The sequence below is a fragment of the Mustela putorius genome, unplaced genomic scaffold (genome assembly GCF_011764305.1).
Source record: "Mustela putorius furo isolate JIRA1106 unplaced genomic scaffold, ASM1176430v1.1 tig00000129_pilon_pilon_pilon, whole genome shotgun sequence".
Lineage (NCBI taxonomy): Eukaryota > Metazoa > Chordata > Mammalia > Carnivora > Mustelidae > Mustela > Mustela putorius.
This window is the reverse complement of record NW_025421290.1, coordinates 29,134,961-29,153,293: the sequence shown is the minus strand read 5'-3', so window position 1 is coordinate 29,153,293 and position 18,333 is coordinate 29,134,961. Positions and strand designations below refer to the sequence as shown.

Genomic DNA, 18,333 nt, shown 5'->3' with positions numbered 1-18,333 from the left:
ACTTTTTAGGAAACCTTCACACCAAAGTGCCTTAATCCCGACATTAAGGTATGTTGATTTGGATTTCTCTACTTGCTTACCAACACTCATTATTTTCTGTCTTTTTAAATAGCCATTCTAGTGGGAGTGCACTGGTTTCTCACTGTGGTTTTTTCTCCCTAATGATGTTGAGGCTCCCTTAGCTTTCACAGGCTCACTTCTATAATTTTTAAGCCTGTCTGCTTAGCACAGACATGTGAGAAATACAGGATGTCTTTTAAGGAAACAGTCTTTAATTTATAGAGACTTAGAAATAAATTTATAGGGACTTAGAAATAAATTTAAATAACTTTGGTTTTATCTAAATGATAAGAAAAAAATAATTCCTGTTGATGAAAAAACAAAATCTATAGCAGGGTAGTGGCTAAACTCTGGACAGGTTTCTAGAGATCTGGCATCTACTACTAGCTGCCTCACTGTTTCTGTAACCTACGACATGTCGGCGGAAGGCAGAGAGCTCTCAGACATAGTTATCCATTTGGTAATGATGTAAGAGATAAACATCCTGCAGATGGAGGTATTTTAAAGGTTAACTTCTTGTCTTTCTACTAACTCTGATGGGTAATCCATATTCTTTTATCTGCTACACTTAATAATCTGATATGATTCCATTTATAAAGCATTAAAGTAAAATGAAGAGGAAATTATACTGTTGAAACACAAAACTGTAGCAGAATCCCTAGAAATAAAATTAAATACATACTTCAAGGACAGAATGATTCAGATATTTTCATTGTTTCATATAGTTTGAGATTCATTTCTTCAAAACACTGAGGAAAATGGGAAAGCCTTTGGAAATCAAGCTTTTATTGCCTTCTTTGGAGAAAGGAATGCCATGGCCTTTGCCAAACTATACACTGGACTGTGATCAAAAATGGCCCTTCAGTGTTTAGGAAGAAGAATTTAATTCATGCCCTTGTACTATCGATAAAGGGTAGAAATCAAATGCAAATAAGGTCGCTTCATTCATATCATATGACTTTCTAATATGTCAACAAAATATGGTACTACTGGAAACTTCCAGAGGTGAAACAGAGAGAAACAGAGAGACACTCTCTGTGAGGAGCTACCTCTCTAAACTTTTTGCTAACAAGTTTTAGTAACAATTTAATTTTTCAAAAACGTTTCAAGCAGAGAGAGAGGAAACATCAAATCTAAGTTGTTTCAACTGAGTAAGCAAATGAGATGACTTAAATCCAGAAAACGCAAGCATGAAAATAATTTAACAATAAAATAAAAAAAAATCACTTAGAAAACTTTAGTTACTTCTATTAGCTAAGTGAACGAACTGCAAAAGATAATTGGCCAACAGCAATTTATATGAATTTTTCAGTGAGGGATTGAGAAGACAGCTAAGAATTCCCTATATTGGACAAGTTTATTGTTCAGATAGTCAAAACTTGGTTAAGTGGCACCAGAAAGTATTGTTTGGAGCAACATTGCAGGAATTTAACCACTCTGTGTCTTTGAAGCTCTGAAACTTTGTGTAAAACAGGTTACCAGAAAAGCCAGGAATGTCTTTTTTTTTTTTTTTAAGATTTTATTTATTTATTTGACAGAGATCACAAGTAGGCAGAGAGGCAGGCAGAGAGAGAGGAAAGGAAACAGGCTCCCTGCTGAGCAGAGAGTCCGATGTGGGGCTCAATCCCAGAACCCTGGGATCATGACCTGAGCCGAAGGCAGCGGCTTAATCCACTGAGCCACCCAGGCACCCCTAAAGCCAGGAATGTCTTAAGATTATACAGAATAAAATAGATCTCACATTAAATTATGGTCTGTTAAACACAGTCATTACATAAATAATAATAGTTTGTTCTTAATTTGAGCTTCAAAATAACCCACTTCACTTACTGTTCATGTATCTACCCTGGTAGATCATTTTGTTTTTCCTTTTTGGATAAAAGAGAAACTGAGGCCTTGGGCTATTAATGATTTCCCTGATAAAGTGGTAGAGACTTAAAGTCCCACCATCCAAGTCCAAGATTAGGCCTCTTGCGACTACACATAGCTTAACTGATGTAGTATTAATCCTTATAATAAGAGTCAGGCTTGAAAACGATCTCTGACCTTCTAAAGAATGCAATTTTATTTCTCTAATATATCAACAGACAATGAGAAGTGTATATGTGTGTGTTTGTAAATAGATACGTAGATGACAGATGATAGATAGATATGTAGTCTAGTGGGAAGTTATATATATATGTATTTTTATATATATTAGATATATATTCTAATTCAGAATCTTTTATACTCACTCAATGAAGTATGTTTTCTTCATTAAAATGAAACTTTCCAGGGGCACTTGGGTGGCTCAGTGGGTTAAAGCCCCTGCCTTCGGTTCAGGTCCTGATCCCAGGGTCCTGGGATGGAGCCCCACATCGGGCTTTCTGCTCCGCGGGGAGCCTACTTCCCCGCCCCCTTCTCTCTGCCTGTCTCTCTGCCTACTTTTGATCTCTGTCTGTCAAATAAATAAATAAAATCTTTCAAAAAGAATGAAACTTCCCTCTTCATTGGAACTGGAGTCAGATACAGGAGGCTTAGTCACATTTACTACAGTTGCAGCACCCAGGTTCAAATCCGTCTCTGGGTAGATCTTTCATCTCTTAAAATGGCTTCCATCTTTATATCAACCATATACCTTTTTTAAATTGGGCATTTCCCTCATTTATTCTTCCCCAGTGCTGTTGGAGAATGGTTGATTCAAGGTTTTGCTAGCTTCCCTTTGGAACAGAGAGCAAGTGCCTCACAAATGACAGGTTTATGTATGAGGAAATCTCCATGGTATAACGTGCTTTTGTTTCCTGTCAGTGTAGACCTTCTGTTTTTGTTCACGCATAATCATCTTGTAACCTGCATGGGGAGGCTAAGAAACCAAGGCTTAGGGGAAATGGATAGTCAAGCAATTACTTCTACACTGATTTTCCCATTCTTGGCCCAAAGAGATTTCCCTGAGACAAGGGACTCTGGTTGGTTCCTGGGGTCGCTGTATGCAGAAGGCTGGAAGTAAAAATAATGTTACAATTCCCCTATAAAATCAGTACATTATCAAGAAAATCCCCTCATCACTTGGATGAGGATTTCCCTCCTCAGAGAATCTATTTTAGGTTACTAATGTGCTTTGCATATACCAAGTTGTTTTATTTACCTGATGATTGTAATTATTTAATTAAATGTATTATTATTTATATATTAATATATATTATTTATATTATAACTATATTACTATTATTTAATTAAATTTATTTAATTTAATTAATCAATTTAAAATTAATTATTTAATTACATGTGTAATTATTTAACAGTGTACCTCACTACACTGAGAGCTTTGATAGGGTAAGGACTAAGGGTATTTATCAGTTCTGCTGCATGTTTTGTGTTTTCTACAAATGTTTGTTGAATAAATGGATGAACAATAAACTCTACCATAGTGTTTCAAAACCAGAGGAGTATGCATTTCAATGTCATAGATTTCCATGAATCATGTCACAAACACACACACACACACACACAAATGCATAAGGAGTCTTTTATACTCATGAGAGAAATGAAAAGCCACCTCGCCCCAGTCTGTTAACCACGGATTTCCTTTCAGTGGCTCTCATCTCAGAAGAAAGGTTGGCTTTCTTTCTACTTACTACAGAAGCTTATTCATGAAGTCAACACACATGTTTCAAGTATTTACCAGAATAAAAGAAAGGTAACACCAACTAAACTCTCAGAGACCCTTAGACTATCCAAAGACAAGCTAGTCGATTGCTGTTGTCCCTTGGAGGAAGACTGAAATGAATACCAAACTGTCAGAAAACCATGAAAGGGAGGAAAGGATAAGAGATCATGGATGCCATCTTTCTGTAGGTAAGTTGGGATTCTAAACCAACCAGATGTGACAATGAGAACTAGGAAGATAGGAGACATTTTAAAAAAGAATCAACAGTATTTGGAGACTGGGTTTGGGATTGTAAAGCATGGCGTGGTGAAGATGGTTCAAAAGACATAGCCAAGAGGAGGTAGTTGAATGCTTTCCTAAAGATGTAGAATACAGGAAGAATTTCCAGGGAAATTATTCCTAGGTGGATTCAATATTTGGGGTGTTCATGAGTTACACTAAAGGCTTAACCTGTGCATTTACAAATTCTAAATCCATGAGGGTCAACAGACCTTAGTGACTCACTTCCAAAGAACAGAGTATGGAAAAGGACAGATAACTTTACAGCAGAGAGACCTTGCACACAATACCTTAGAGAGTGATAATGTTATCATCGGTGACATCATGCCCATATCATGCACCACCTGCTGTGATGAGGCGAGAACAGCACTCCACCTCCTGAGTATTTTTTCCCCCCAAACCCAGAACTACAATCAAATCACACAAACCCAAATGGAAAGACACAATACAGGCCCATTATTCTTCAAAACTCCCAGGGTCATTAAAAACAAGGAAAGATTGAGGAATTGTCACAGAGCAAAGGAGATATGATGACTAAAGGCAATGTGGTATCCTAGATGGGGTCCCGAAACGGAAAAGGGATATTAATGGAAAAAATGACAATATACCAGTAAAGCATGGGGTTTAGTTAATAGCAACATAGCAGTGTTGGTTTCTTTGTTTTGATAAATGTTCCAAGGTAATGTAAGATGATAACATTAGGGGAAGCTGTTCAGGTTGATGTAACTTTCCAATGTTTTGAAGGCTGCGACTGTGTGATGTAATGATAATATTGTTAGCATTACTGAATAACAACTGAATCTTCTAAAGCACTTTCCCATGCACTGACTCACAATGTGACAATATTATGAGACTGGTACAACAGGTAATTTTATGCCGATTTTATTAATGAGTAAAGAGTGGCTCAGAGCCAGTCTTACCCAAGATCAAAATTTTCAGGGCCTTGGGCTAAAACCATGATCTTACAAATCCAAATCCTGTGTTATCTTTACTTCTGCAAAATATTATTGTTATTATTATTTTAAGGATTTTATTTATTTATTCATGAGAGAGAGGCAGAGGGAGAAGCAGACTCCTGGCAGAGCAGGGAGCCAAATCCCATTTGGGGACTCAATCCCAGGCCCCTGGGATCACAGCCTAAGCCAAAGGCAGACACTTAACTAACTGAGTCACCCAGGCACCTTTCTACAAAGTATTAGAAACCCAGGCCAATGTACATGTGCATTGTATAGATGGGAGAGTATACAAAAAACATGGAGAGGGGCATGAAAAGATTGGAGATGGCAGTCAAGTTTCGGCTGATGTGAAACTCCATGAAGAAATGAAGTCCAAAGAATAACAAATGAGCTAACTTTCTGGGTTTGTTGTTGTTGTTGTTTTGTGTTTTGTTTTAGGTTTTATTTATTATTTATTTATTTGAGAGAGAGAGTGCACCCCAGAGAGAGTGCACAGGTGGTGGGAGGGGCAGAGACAGAAGGACAGAGAAGCTTCAAGCAGACTCCCTGCTGAGTGTAGAGCCCCTCAGTGGGTTAGAACTCAGTACTCTGAGATCATGACCTGAAACACAATTAAGAGTCAGTCACTTAACTGACTAACCCACCCAGGCGCCCCATGACTTTCCATGTTTTGAGGCTCACAGATTTGCTTTTTGTTTCTCTACTCTTCCATCCTTTTGTATTAGTGATGGCTTCTTAATAAAAATGAAGTAACCTAATTATCCCAGTTTTGTGTGTCTGCAAAATTATTACTCTTTGGAACCCCTGAACCAATTTACTATTCTGTCACTTTCTCTGGCTCCACCAGCACACATTTCTAAAGTTGACTTGTGGGTCGTGTGGTTAAGAAATGTGTTACAGTTATTCTCTTCATATATCTGATGTGATGTTTTTCTGTACTTTGTTTTCCATGTCCTGATTACAGTCATTCCATCAATAGTCTATCACAGGGAACACAGCCAGATGATAGTGTTTCCTTACAATTTATAAACAACAGTAATCTAAAATAGAAAATCTGTACATCTGCAGCCACCTTGTTTCTCTTTTTTAATCTTAGTCAATTTCTGGCAGCATAAATCAGAAAGTGAAACGTATATGGAGTTCCATTTTTTTTTTAAACAAAAACGTATTCTTAAAGATGAAATAATTATACTGGTATCTCAGATCACGATTTCAAAGAGTCTCATGTGGATACTTATGTACACTTATGTACACGAAGATGAGTCTTAAAAAGCAGGTAGATGAGTATTTGTCCTAAAATGTGGTCTTCAGTGTCGATGCTGCTGCCTGACAAGCTCTCCCTATGCTTTGCTGCCACCTTGGCAAAGTAGAAGGATTTACAACAAAATTTTGCGCCAGGCTGGCTGGAAACTGTTCCCTTTGCCTCCGTGGGCAGACCCGGCTCTGGGGGCGTTTTAAATGGGTATTACAGATTCCCATTGGGTATGTTGCAGAGAGAACTTAGAACATCTATCCCATGGAGAATCACATTTTTTTTCTTTTAAAAATAACTCTGTTTTTGCAAGATCCAAGTGTTACCCTCTAAATGATTTTTAAAGACTCGATCTTTCTATCTTTCTTTCTTTAGTTCAGTATGGAAGTGGAGAAAAAGGGAATCTGTTGAAGATTGTCTGAGTTTGCACTGTGGGCAACAATCTGGATCATTTGGGTATGACAATGACAGCAGAAGCTAGAGCTGTCATTTTCTCTTGTCTAAGTTTCCATTCCATGTCTAGGAGATGACTGACCTCCAACTCCAGTTTACTTTCTGGAGTTCAGAGCACTTAGACAAAGCTGTTTATAAAACAAAGCATCTGGGTTGCCAGGGCTGAGCTCACATATTTCTCCCTCTCATTAAAAAACAACAACAACAAAACAAATTCCCAAATTCATTCGTTCATTCATTCATTCTTTCATTCATTCATTCTGCTTCCAAGGAGCCGGGGAAATATTGCCCATCAAAATCTAGACACTTAAAGCTGACCTGCTGTTTTCAGTGTTGGGACTCAGGTATATTTTCTGCATCATCATTCTTGTCTGTGTTTCCCCTGCTTATTCCATTCTAAGGCACATTCTCTCTCCCTTCCATCTCCCTATTCGCCCAGCTCTAACTCCCCCAAACCCTCCCCTTCATCTTCCGGGCGTCTTGGTCTTATTTGAATATGTGGTCATTTGCCATTGCCCACACTGGGTGAGTTGGTGGGAGATAGCTTTCCCTGCGGTTTCATTTAAATTTTGCGTGGGTGGGTGGGTACCCTCCACCATTCGTCTCGCACACGCAAAACAGTTATAAGCTAGAATTAGAATGAGGGGAGAGTTCCACTTCTTCAAAGCATCGCTAGGAAAGGAAATAATACGGGGGGCGGGAGAGAGGAAGAAATAAAGGAATAAAACCCAACTTTGCTGGCAACTTCAATAAATCGGGTAACTGGAGGCAAAAAATAGATTCCGAGGGCTGGGTCTGGTCTGGATGAAACGCTACGTCTCCTTCCCATGCCGGAGTCTGGCGCTGGAAGCCTGCCACTGGCGTCTTGCCACGCGAATGCCCCCAGACAGCAACACACCCACTGGAAACGCACGTGAACAAAGCTCTTGCCCCGGGAGCCGCCGCTTGCGGTTTCCGAGTCGATTCCAGCTTCTCCAGGGAGAATAGGACTCACACAGGGTTAAATTAGTTCCCTCCCCAGTAGGAGGGAGAGAAGGGGGCGGGGGGAAGCAGCATACTGTCTCGGGCTGGGTACCTTGTAGTTAGTTGTACGTTGGAAACCTGTCGCTGTCACTTGGCGAGTTTGTCATCTTCCATTGTCACCGCAGAAGAACGAGCGCTCAGAGATAACATCAGTGGCCACAGTCTCCGCGCCAAGGCGCTGCGCTGCTTCCGCCCGGGGTGCGTCTTTCACCCTCGGTTCCGGGTGTCTAGCAGCTGCGAGGCGGCAGCACTGCGCCTGCCGCGGTGTCCATCCAGACCCGGGATCAGGTTGACCGTTTTCAACGATGGGCAGGAGGGACCTTGGCGGTGACCCCTAAAACAATACCATGCCCCGGGAGCCCCGCTGCTGCCGCGCCAGCTTCTTCCCTTTCCACCTCCCCGACCCGGTCGGATTCGGATGAGCCCACTGCGAGGAGACACGGCGGCCGCCAGGTAAAGGGACAGAGGTGCCAGGTGGACTTTCCAGTAACCGCCGGGGCTGCTGCTACGCGGTTGGGGGGAAGATAATATATATTTTTTGAACCAGCGTAGGGTGGTCAACGGGATGGTATGTTTTTAGCTTTTTTTCTTGCCTCCAGAAAGAGCATAGCTGCTTAAATCTCCCCCCGACTTTAGGAAGGTCTATTTGCAGGTAGAATTCGTCTCCTGGAAAGAGTTTTGTAACTGAGCTCTGGGTCAAAACACACATTTGTCAGTGTGCTGGGAGGATAGATCCCAAATCGCTGTTCTAGAACCATTAAGCTTGCTGTAATCCAGCGTCTCACTTTCCCAGGATGAATATGATAACTTCTAGGAGTAACACCCCTTACTCCTCCACCCCCGCGCCCACTCCGTCTGCTGATAATGTCGCCGATGTAATCAAGCGGTTACATCTAAAGCCACCAGCCGGCCCGCCCCCCCCCCCCCCCCCCCCCGCCCGCAAATCCGGGATTGATTCGTGGCTAAGAAGGATGCCAGTGCATTTTCCTTCGAGTTGGGGAGAGGGTTACTCTTTTTACCAAAACCAAGTCTTCAGCTCTGCGGGTCTTCAGTGGCCGGGCACCGAGCTGTGGCCGGAGCGTCTTTCCCGGCGCGCCAGCGTGGGTGATGAAGGCGCAGGCAGCGCACCAGGCTGAACTCCCGTTGCCTTGTTTGAGCCTCTTGCGTGGAAGGCGGCGAGGGGGCGGAAAGTGCCGGGCCCCCCACTGGCGCTGCGTGCTGGGGGCCGGCGGCGGCCAGGAAGTAGGGAGCAGAGCCTGGCCAGCTGCCACCGTGTCCCCGCGCGGGCTCGGAGTCGCTTGCAAAGATCCCTCTGCCGCGCTGACCAGTCCCGGGTTTGTCTCCATACCTTCAGCGCCGGCGCGGTCACTTCTCATTTCTAATCAGGCCCAAGATCAAGGTTGTCAGTTGAGGTCGGGGCATTAACTAAGGAAATTAAGGATAGGGAAAGAGGGTGACTGGGGCCGTCTGGACTCCCAGCGATGCCAAGGAAACTCCTGGATCGCGTGGGGCTCAAGCCAGCGGCAGCTGCTGTTGGAGGTGGAGGTGGAGGCCACCGCGGCAGTCGACGCTGGCGCTTTGCTCCTGGAACCTCCCAGCAAGATGGCACTCACTGTCCTGGTCCAATTAACTACCCCCGCCGTGCCCCCTCCTCTTCAGGGTATTTGTTAGTCACACACTGAGTTTGGGGAGAAGAGTGGTTATGTAGATGTAAATCAAAGTATTTTCCTCACCACTGCATAATGCAACAGAAACAGCGACCCTTGGGCACAAACCCAGGTCGTGTGTGCGTGTGTGCGCGCCTGAGAGAGCGTGTGCCAGCGTGCGTCTCGGCCGTGCGTCTGGGTGGATCCATGCGTGGCTTGTGCTTGGGAGGCAAATGGGGCGTTTCTGCAAGTCCCCTTAACACAACTAAGGCACTCAAATAAGTGAAGGCGGTAGACACAACAGGGATGAGAAGGAAATAAAAACAATTGGGAAAGTGGCGCCAAGTGACTCAAACTTTGAACTGAAGACGGGGAAATCCTCCTGAGTCAGTCGAGGCCACCGCCCCTGCCCAACCTTTCGTCCGAGACAGCCCCGCGGATCCCTAGGGAGTTGGTCCTGAGCTAGTTTCAAGCTCGATCTGTGCTTCTCTCCACCGACGGCGCGTCTCTGGCGCTGCTTGGAGCTTGGCGCGAGCTCGCTCTCCCTCTTCTGTTCACATTCAGCCTCTCCACAGACTTGTTAAAACACGACAGCAACTTACTGGAGGCAGGAGGAGCGACAATGAGATGAGAGGAATAAAACAGAACCTTTTAAAATATGTTTTCCAAGAAAGAGACGCGCACCTGGTTTTCTTACATTACTCTTCAACCTTTGCAAAGAGATTGCGAAGTGGATACGTTGCCCGTATACAAATCAGGCTCCTTTTGCTAAGTCTGTTTCCTGAATCTTTGAGGCTGAATTTAGTTGTCCGTTGTAATGTATGGGGAAAGTGAACAATCATTTTTTTTTTTTTCCAGCAGCTAGAGTGAGGGGAGAAAATAGGTATTCAAGATAATCATACTAAACTTCCGATTATTTTCCCAATTAGAGTTATTTAATAAGGTCCGGGATAAGGGAGTTAACTGATGATGGGTGGGGGTGGGGGAGCACATCATCAGGGTTGCCTTCATTTGAAATAACGCCATCTTGGTTGAGAGACTTGTTATATTTTTTACCCTCTAATCTCACGTTTCGATTATTTCTCACTGTCTAAGTAATAGATCCTCTGGCTTGGAGGGCATGGGGGAAATCGACTTTCAGAGCTCAGACGGTGGCATTCTCCCTAAGAGTTGGGGGTGGGATAGGGCTGGCTAGAGCGAGAAGGCGTGCTCGGTCAGGGTGGCATCCATGGTGTTGGTCCAGGCACTCTGCAACTCTCTTTGGGGAGGAGAGGGTTAAAAACCGAGACCGACTTTGCCTCTTGGAAAGCTTAGGGTTGCAGCCGCGCCTCCCAAGCATTCTTTAAACCAGAAATGTGGGAGGGACTCCGAAAGGGAGGGAGTAAAGGAGGGGGCAGAGAGAGAGGGCTCGAGGAGGGGAGCGCGCCGGAGCGCGAGGGACAGAGTGAGAGGAGGAGCGCGGGAGCGGCGCAGGCGATCCCGCGAATTCATTACTGTAAACATCTCCCGGGGGTGTCAGGAGGGGTGGGGGTGGGGGCCGCGGCGTCTACATTAGCCCCGCCGCAACCGATCGAGGCAGCAGTGAGGTCGGAGCAGCCTCGGGACCCACGCCCCGCCGGCGCAGCACTTGGAGCGAGCCCCGCGCCCGCCCCCGCGCAGCCCCGCGCAGCGCCCTGCTCCGGGCTCCGCGCGGTGGGTTCTTAAGCGCCCGCGGCGCGCCCGCCCGGCTCTCCGGCTGACCCCCGAGGTCCTCCGGTCTCTGAGGAGCCCCGGCGCTGCGGGGCCTCTTTCCGCTGCCTTCCCCGCTCTCTCTGCTTCTTTCGGAACTCGTGGCTTGGTCTAGGCGGAGAGGGGGAGGCTGAGGAGGAAAGGAGGCGGGGGCCGCGGCGGCCGGAGCCGAGAGAAAGTGGCATGCCCGAGCCCTGGAGGCGGAGGTGGCGGAGGACGGGGGAAGACGATGCCGCGGCTCCGTAGAGGAGAAAGGCGAGAGCGAGCTAGGCGAGCCGGGCGCCCGGGCTCCGGCAGGCTGCGGGGAGGCGCGCGCCGCTCTGAGGCTCCGGCCTCCGCACCCCCGCGCCCCGACGCTGCGGGAGACAAGGCTGGGCTTCAGCACCCGCCACCGTCGCCGCCGCCGCCACCCGGAGGACCTAGCAAAAGTTTGGATCTGGGGGAGGACGCGGCGCTGAGCGAGATTACCACCGAGGCTGGAAGGAGACCTCGAGAACCTTCGCAGGTAACGCGCACCCCCAACCCTCTCCTTCCTTGCCCCGCCGCGGAGCTCCTGCTTCTTCCCAGCGCCTTTCCTGACGCTCGGCAGATCTGAGTCAAAGTAAGAGGGAGGCGAAGTTCAAGATCCCGGGGATGGGCACCCAGCGCGGGGAGATCTACAGTCAGGTTCGAGGGGCCCGCGGCGCTTCTGTGCCCTCGGTGGGCAGCTGTGCGGGGAGGTGAGGCCCCTCTGGGATGGGTGAGAAACCTCGGCCCCAGCTGGAGCCTCATCTTGTAGCTCCTCGGAAACTGAGAAGGTGGATTCAGGGGCTTTTAGTATTCTTCAACCCGGGGAAATGGTGCATAGATTTCACTCCCTCCCCCCACCCCCCTCACCTTCACCCTCTCACTCTTTCAGCCCTGTTTAGTTTAGCATCTTTTAAAAATGATAGAAGCCCACCTTATTTAGCTGGTGCAGGAAAGCAAATCAAATGTGTGTGTGTGTGCGCGCGCGCGCGCGTGTGTGTGTGTGTGTGTAAGAGAGAGAGAGAGAGAGAGAGAGAGAGAAATATCAAGTAAAGGGAAAATTTTCCTTTTCCCACTTTGACATCCCCGGAGCCTTTCCCTTTCTCCCTCCTTCCATTCACCTTCTGGCGTCATAAAATAAAAACTTTAGAAGTCTCGTATTTATTACAGTATGAGATGAAACGCATTAGCCTTTGGCGACGTGAATTTACCGTGATTTTTTTTTTAACCGTGTGTGTGTGTGTGTGTGTGTGTGTGTGTTGTGGGTGGTGGTTAATGGTGTTGTGGAGAGGCATGTTGTTCCTCAGTGGCCTGATACACGGTGGTATGGGGGGAGACAGTGGTCTCCTGGGTGCACTTGGTGGGGCCAGGGGCAGTGGAGAGAAAATATGGTCACCTTTCCCAAACAGCAGCCTTACTTAGGTTAACTGAGAAAATAGCTCCTGCTTTTCCCTCAGAGAGCTACAGAAATATTCCAGCCCCAACTCCCCACCATCCCCTTTCCCCCAGCTGAGTTTCAGAGCAGCTCAGCATTTGCTGCTGCTGCCATCATTAGTATGATCATTATTTATTCACCTGGAAGCTCATCTTGACTTCTCCTGTAAATGGAAAGCAGTCTCCAAGAGCTTTTGATTAATTTTAGTGGAGGAGATCTCTTGTAAAGCTTGCAGTAAGCTAATCGAGTGCAGGGCACAAATCCGTGTAAATGCTCGCGCAAGAGTGCAAGGTGCTGATTAGATTTCTTCACATGCTGCATTTGCTCTATGCAAAGCCCCATCTAAATGGGAGCTATTGCTTACCACTCAGCTGGGAGGCTCTTAAATCACACAGGGTTTCAGGGAGCTTTGGGGCATGTCCCCTTGCTCACACAGGCTTATTGTTAAATTTATTACATCTAACTTCTCCTAGCCAAAAGCTAATATGTAGGCTAGCTTCCATATAGGAACCCGTATTGTCTGTGTATTTAAGTGATATGACCTTCCCAATTCTCCAGTGAGAGGATCCCCCAATAATTTGGGGTAAGAGAATGCAGGTTGGCATTTGCCCAGGGAGGTATATGGGTTGTTGCTGTATGAATGTAAAATTTTAGGTCAGTATCTAAAATGTTAGAACTGGACTGTTTTTGTTTTTTTTTTTTTTTTTTTTTTTTTTTTTTTTTTTTTTAGCTAAGCAGTATGCACCAGATACAGAATACCGACAGGCCATATTAGAAGAGAATAAACCTACCTTTGGGAAATACACATTCCATGAAAAGTTGCTTATTTCCCCATGATGTTATTGCTCCTCCAAATACAACTTTTCTTCCTTCCCTCCTCAAAAGCCCCAAACAGGATAGGGTTAAACCATTTAAGAATTTTTAATAATCACTGATGGAGGTTCAGCCTCATACTGTCATGCTGAGTTGCAAATATCGGAGTGGAGGAGGTTGGAAGATGAAATTTCAAGCATTATTCCATGTCTCTGCCAGTAGGTACAAGAAATTGTAAGAAGTGGACTAGCCTAGTAGCAGAACCTATTACAAACCTAGCATGGAAAGAATGCTGATTTTAAACAAGATGCCCATGTCTTAAAACTTCAGTAGTTTCATTGCAGTTTTAGAAATTCCAGGAGATGCTTTTAACAGAAGAAAGTAGATTCCCAAATGATACCATGCTGGGCTGCCTTGAGGTCCCCTAGGCAGTCATGGTTTTTCCCCTGAATGCTAGGTTTCAGATGATGTGATCTTATCCCAGTTTGACTTTGACCGGCTGGATCTAATTTGAACCTCCTCTGATGCCTGTTACATTTATATTCTGGCCTGCTGGAGAGTTTGATTTAGGATTTAGACATATCTCCCTGAAGCAACCTTATATCTTCCCAGTCTGAAGCTGTGGTTTCAAGAAAGGCTCAAGTATGTATGTCCAGAAACCTTATTCTGTAGAGACTCAGGGTGAACATCTGATCTAGCTTGACTCTTCAGTCTTGTAGCCTACAAGGAAGAATTGCTGCTTCTGCAATCAGAAGTGACTGAAGTTAAAAAACAGCAAAGGATAGTGTGCTCTCAGTTTTGCTCACTGGTTTTAGAAGACAGCTCTAAACAAGATTGTTTAGAGCCAGGTGATGCAACTTTGTTTCTATTCAGGTCAGACCTTTCTGAAAAATCATCTTTTGGTATTTTTACTTTAATTTTAATTCAAGTTCACTTTTCACTAGATTACTTTAATAACTTTGTGGTTTCTGCCACAGTGATTCAAATTCAGTCCATTAGTGACCTCTATCTGTGAGAAGTGGATACTCATTGTTTTCCTTTCTTCTCATCAGTCTGCAAATTATGTGTGGGGGGGGACCCCCAAAGCTCTGTAGTTCTTTCTGAATATTTAGATTTTCCAAGCTGATTTTTCTAATATGGAGTTCAGAATGGGTAATGATATTTAAAAACAGTAACAAAATGTTACAGGCTAATAGGCTACTAAATGGTTATTCCATATAGCATTGACAATATGATCAATATAAATAAAATACCAGGGCTATCCACTGCCAGTAAAAGGATTGTACAGTCAGGTAGACTAATGTTTTGAGACTCACAATGCTGCTGAATGTCAGTGAAATTTTATTGCCCCTAAGTGCTTACATAACAAGAGAAACTTGAGACAAGCTCAGAACATACATGTGATAACTAGACTTCATAGCAGCCGTGTGTATGTGTCTTTAAATTCAGCTGTGCTTCTGCTGTGAACTTGTGGTACAGATCAAGGACGAGGTGGGATATGAGAAGGGTGTCTTAAACAGATGGTCTTTTAAGGAGACTTTTAAAATCTGATTCCTAATCCCAGCTTTGTCTTCTGAGGGTTTTCAAATTGAAATTTCAATTTGAGTTGATTATTCTAAATGGTAATTGAAGACAAAGTTTGCTGAATTTCTTAGGTGGGTGGATACCATTATCTGACATTTTCCAGATGGTTTTTGATGTAGTGGTGTTCAGGGATGTGGAATTTTTAGGAGGTTTTCTTTCTTTTCCCTTAGGCAGGTTTTATGTAAAAGACATTTTTAAAGACCAATGATGATGATGATGATGATGGTGATTATCAGGCAGCCATTATAATACCCCAGCCAACTTTCTTTCCTTTCTCCACCTTCCAAATTGCTTTAGTTTTTAAAAATTAGTTTTTTTTTTTTTTCTAGAACTATGTGTTGGGGATAGAACTAAGACTACCAGTATTTTTTTTTTTTTTTTACTCTTTTTAGCAAAGTAAACTCCTATTAAGTATCTGTTTATAGTAAAACACACGTACTCACCTACACATCAAGAACCATTTTAAGACAGAGATTCTTTTCAAGGTTTTAAATATGTTTCTTTTTAAAGAGCTATGACACAAATATTGTAATAAAAATACCCTGCGTTCCGATGAATACAGAGACTTATTTCAGCCGCATGGAACAGTAAAATACTGTATTAGCAAAATAATCAGTGGTATTTTCAGTACATGGTCAAAATCTGTTAGAAACTTCTTCTTTTTTTTTTTTTTTCTTGGCGAGTTTCACATCTACTGGTCTTTTTGGTTTTCTTTGATTCCTTCTACTGAGGCTCTTTGAAGTGATTCAAAATTAAACAGTAGCTACTTTTTTTAGGGAAATTCATCATGTTATATTCAGGATTCCAGAAGAGTTAATGATGCAGAAAAAGTCCTGTAAAACATCTTTCTAAAAGAAGTCCTTTTCTTGTAGGCTTCCCACTTACGGGCCTCCTGTACCATTTGCAGTGAATTGGAACTCCGTTATTTATTTATTTTTCAAATACCACCTCTAACTTAATTTAATGTGGGATGTGTGTCTGCAGAAGCAGGCAGCACCATGTGTCCCGGGTCTCCTGAACAAAGCAGTGTCGTTTTTATGGATCTGCAAGAAGAGAAAGTCAAAGAAAATATCCTTGTATACTTTGGGAAGTCAGAAAGGCCACATTCATGATTCTCAAACACTGGTCAGTTATTCTGCTGATGCTTAATAAGACCACATGTTTTCCGGCAGTTTAGTGGTTAAAGACCTCAGCCATTTTTTGAAGCATTCACAAAATAAATCTCTGGTGCCCCTACCCATTAGGCGCTCATTAGAGCTGAGCAGTTTTTCTCACTTTCTTCCCAGGTTGCTTTTAAGGGAATGTGCAGGAAACTTGGCAAAAGGTCCTCTGTCCCCCTCAGTTCACAGGTCATGTGTGATATTTCAGTTCTTTTTATTAGAGCTTTTAAGACACAGATAAAAGTATCTTCCATCTGAACCTTTTAAGAACCTGAGGGCTTTTGGATTTAAACCCACCAAAAAAACCATCCTGTCTCAAAGTTCATCGATGGCTGTGAGGTCCTTGGAATATCGAAAACCCCCTCAACAGGGAGTGAAAGAAGAGTGGCTCCCAGAGTCTGTTCACAAATATAGTGTCCCTTGAAGTCAACAGAGGTCATGAGCTGAATGGAAAACATTAGACTCCTATCAGTCCCGAAATAGGTCCATGTGCTGGTGTCACTTATCCCCAGCTGCCTATGGGCGTCACTTTTCATGAAATCCAGTGTTAAAATAGCCTCTGTGATCGTTCCCTCTCCCACTTTGCTCCAGAACTCGGAATGAAATATTTTGAAGAGAGATAGAATACAGGGAATTATAATATCTCAGAGATAAAGAGGATATGAAGGTCATGGAAATAGACTGGTTAAGCATTTGCCATACAGGTGCCAGGAAATTCTCTCTAGGCCCAAGGGATGAAACTCATTCATACCTAGCCTTGACCGCCTCCACTCTTACCTTTCCTAATTCTCGCATGCAGGATTTTATGGCTCACAATCGTTTCTGTGAGTTGGTCCGAGAAAACCCTATTAGCCTGGCCTATATGGGGTGACTGGAGCCAAACAAGTTGAAGGTTACCCATGGCTGCACCGAGTTCTCTCTCAGACCATTTGGCATTGCACAAAAGGATGAACATTACATTCAATCACATAGATGTTTGAATTCTCCAGATGCAGTTTATAAGTTTTTCCCTTTACCAACTTACCTGAAATGATTTCTCATTTAAAATAGTAGCAGTTATTTCAATCACGTAAATGTGTAATTATAAAAAATAACATTTCATTGTCTCTCCACCATTATAGTAGGTACAAGTTTTTCCTGTTATGGATGAGTATAATTTTATGATGTAGGTCTGGTGACTTGGGATCTTAACTGTGGGTGGAGAGTGAACGGTAGGGAGGTTGTTTTGGAGGAAAGAAAATATGTGCTTATATAAAGAAAACCTGCATTCTTACGTCAGCACACTCCTTTGTACACTGATGACCTTGGACAAATTACTTAATCTCCAGGAGACTTAGTTTCCTTTCTGCAGAGTTCAACAGGGTTGTTGAAGGGTCAGATGAGATTAATGCGTGGGAAAATACCTCGATAATCATACAGTGTTATATACCTATAAAGATGCATTATTCAAGTTGATAACATTTATCCCCATAGGACTTTCATGTGCCAGAATAGTTCTAGGTCTTATACTAAGACAGAGTGCCCTTCCCTATAGGAACTCTGGTGTTTGTGAATGTCATGGGATATCACCCGAGCCGTCAACTGTCTGGTGGCCCTCTAGACCATTTCTTCCATTCATTTAATGGGGCCTCATCTTCTGTTGTGAGTTTGCTCTGTTTCGAACAAAGTATTCTTTTCAAGGATCAAGGGTAATTAGGATAAGATCTACACAAGGGCCAAACTTTCCATCCTTGACAGGCTGGCTTGTTGTTGGAAACTGAATTTATCACACATGGATTCCAGCGGGGCTCTTTTGGGAAGAAACCTTCCACGTTCCCTGCAGTAACATTGTTTCTCCTTTTGGCTGGATTTATACTTGAGTCGTCCAAGTTACCTTTCACAAAAACATAAGCCATTAATAGGATATATGATGATGTTTAAAATTTTGGTTCTGCAACATGAGGCAGACTGGTGCAAAGGACTGCCTTTTCGGTAGGGCAAACCTCCTGAGCTCCTTCTCAGTGAATGGAAAGACTTGATTTATTACAACACCAACATACTTTCCAAAGCTTGGCCTTATTTTGACATTGTGAGTATCACAAAATCTTTGTGGGGCAGTTTTTTTTTACAACTTATTTTCCCATACTTCGTTCAGTTATATTTTTATAATTGTCGAATCTGAGACAGTTTTAATTTTAAATGTTCCAAGAGCAAGCATGTTTATTTTACTTTCCTGATTTGTATACATGTAGGCCTTTGTAAAGGTTAATTTTTAATCATTTTAAGGTTGCTTAAATGAAGCTTGCAGAAAAC

At 43.6% G+C, this 18,333-nt stretch overlaps 1 protein-coding gene across 2 annotated transcripts in view; it reads left to right on the top strand.

The window, feature by feature from the left end:
- Positions 1 to 7,630: 7,630 nt before the first annotated feature.
- FLRT2 (fibronectin leucine rich transmembrane protein 2) overlaps positions 7,631 to 18,333 on the top strand; it is a 98,063-nt gene continuing 87,360 nt past the window's right edge. Inside the window, exon 1 of one of the 2 annotated variants that reach the window (XM_004739118.3) lies at positions 7,631 to 8,122. The gene's annotated coding sequence lies outside the window, so the exon portion shown is untranslated. Of the gene's footprint in view, positions 8,123 to 10,703; positions 11,549 to 18,333 lie in introns of those variants that run through there. The other variant, XM_004739119.3, reaches the window with a different exon arrangement.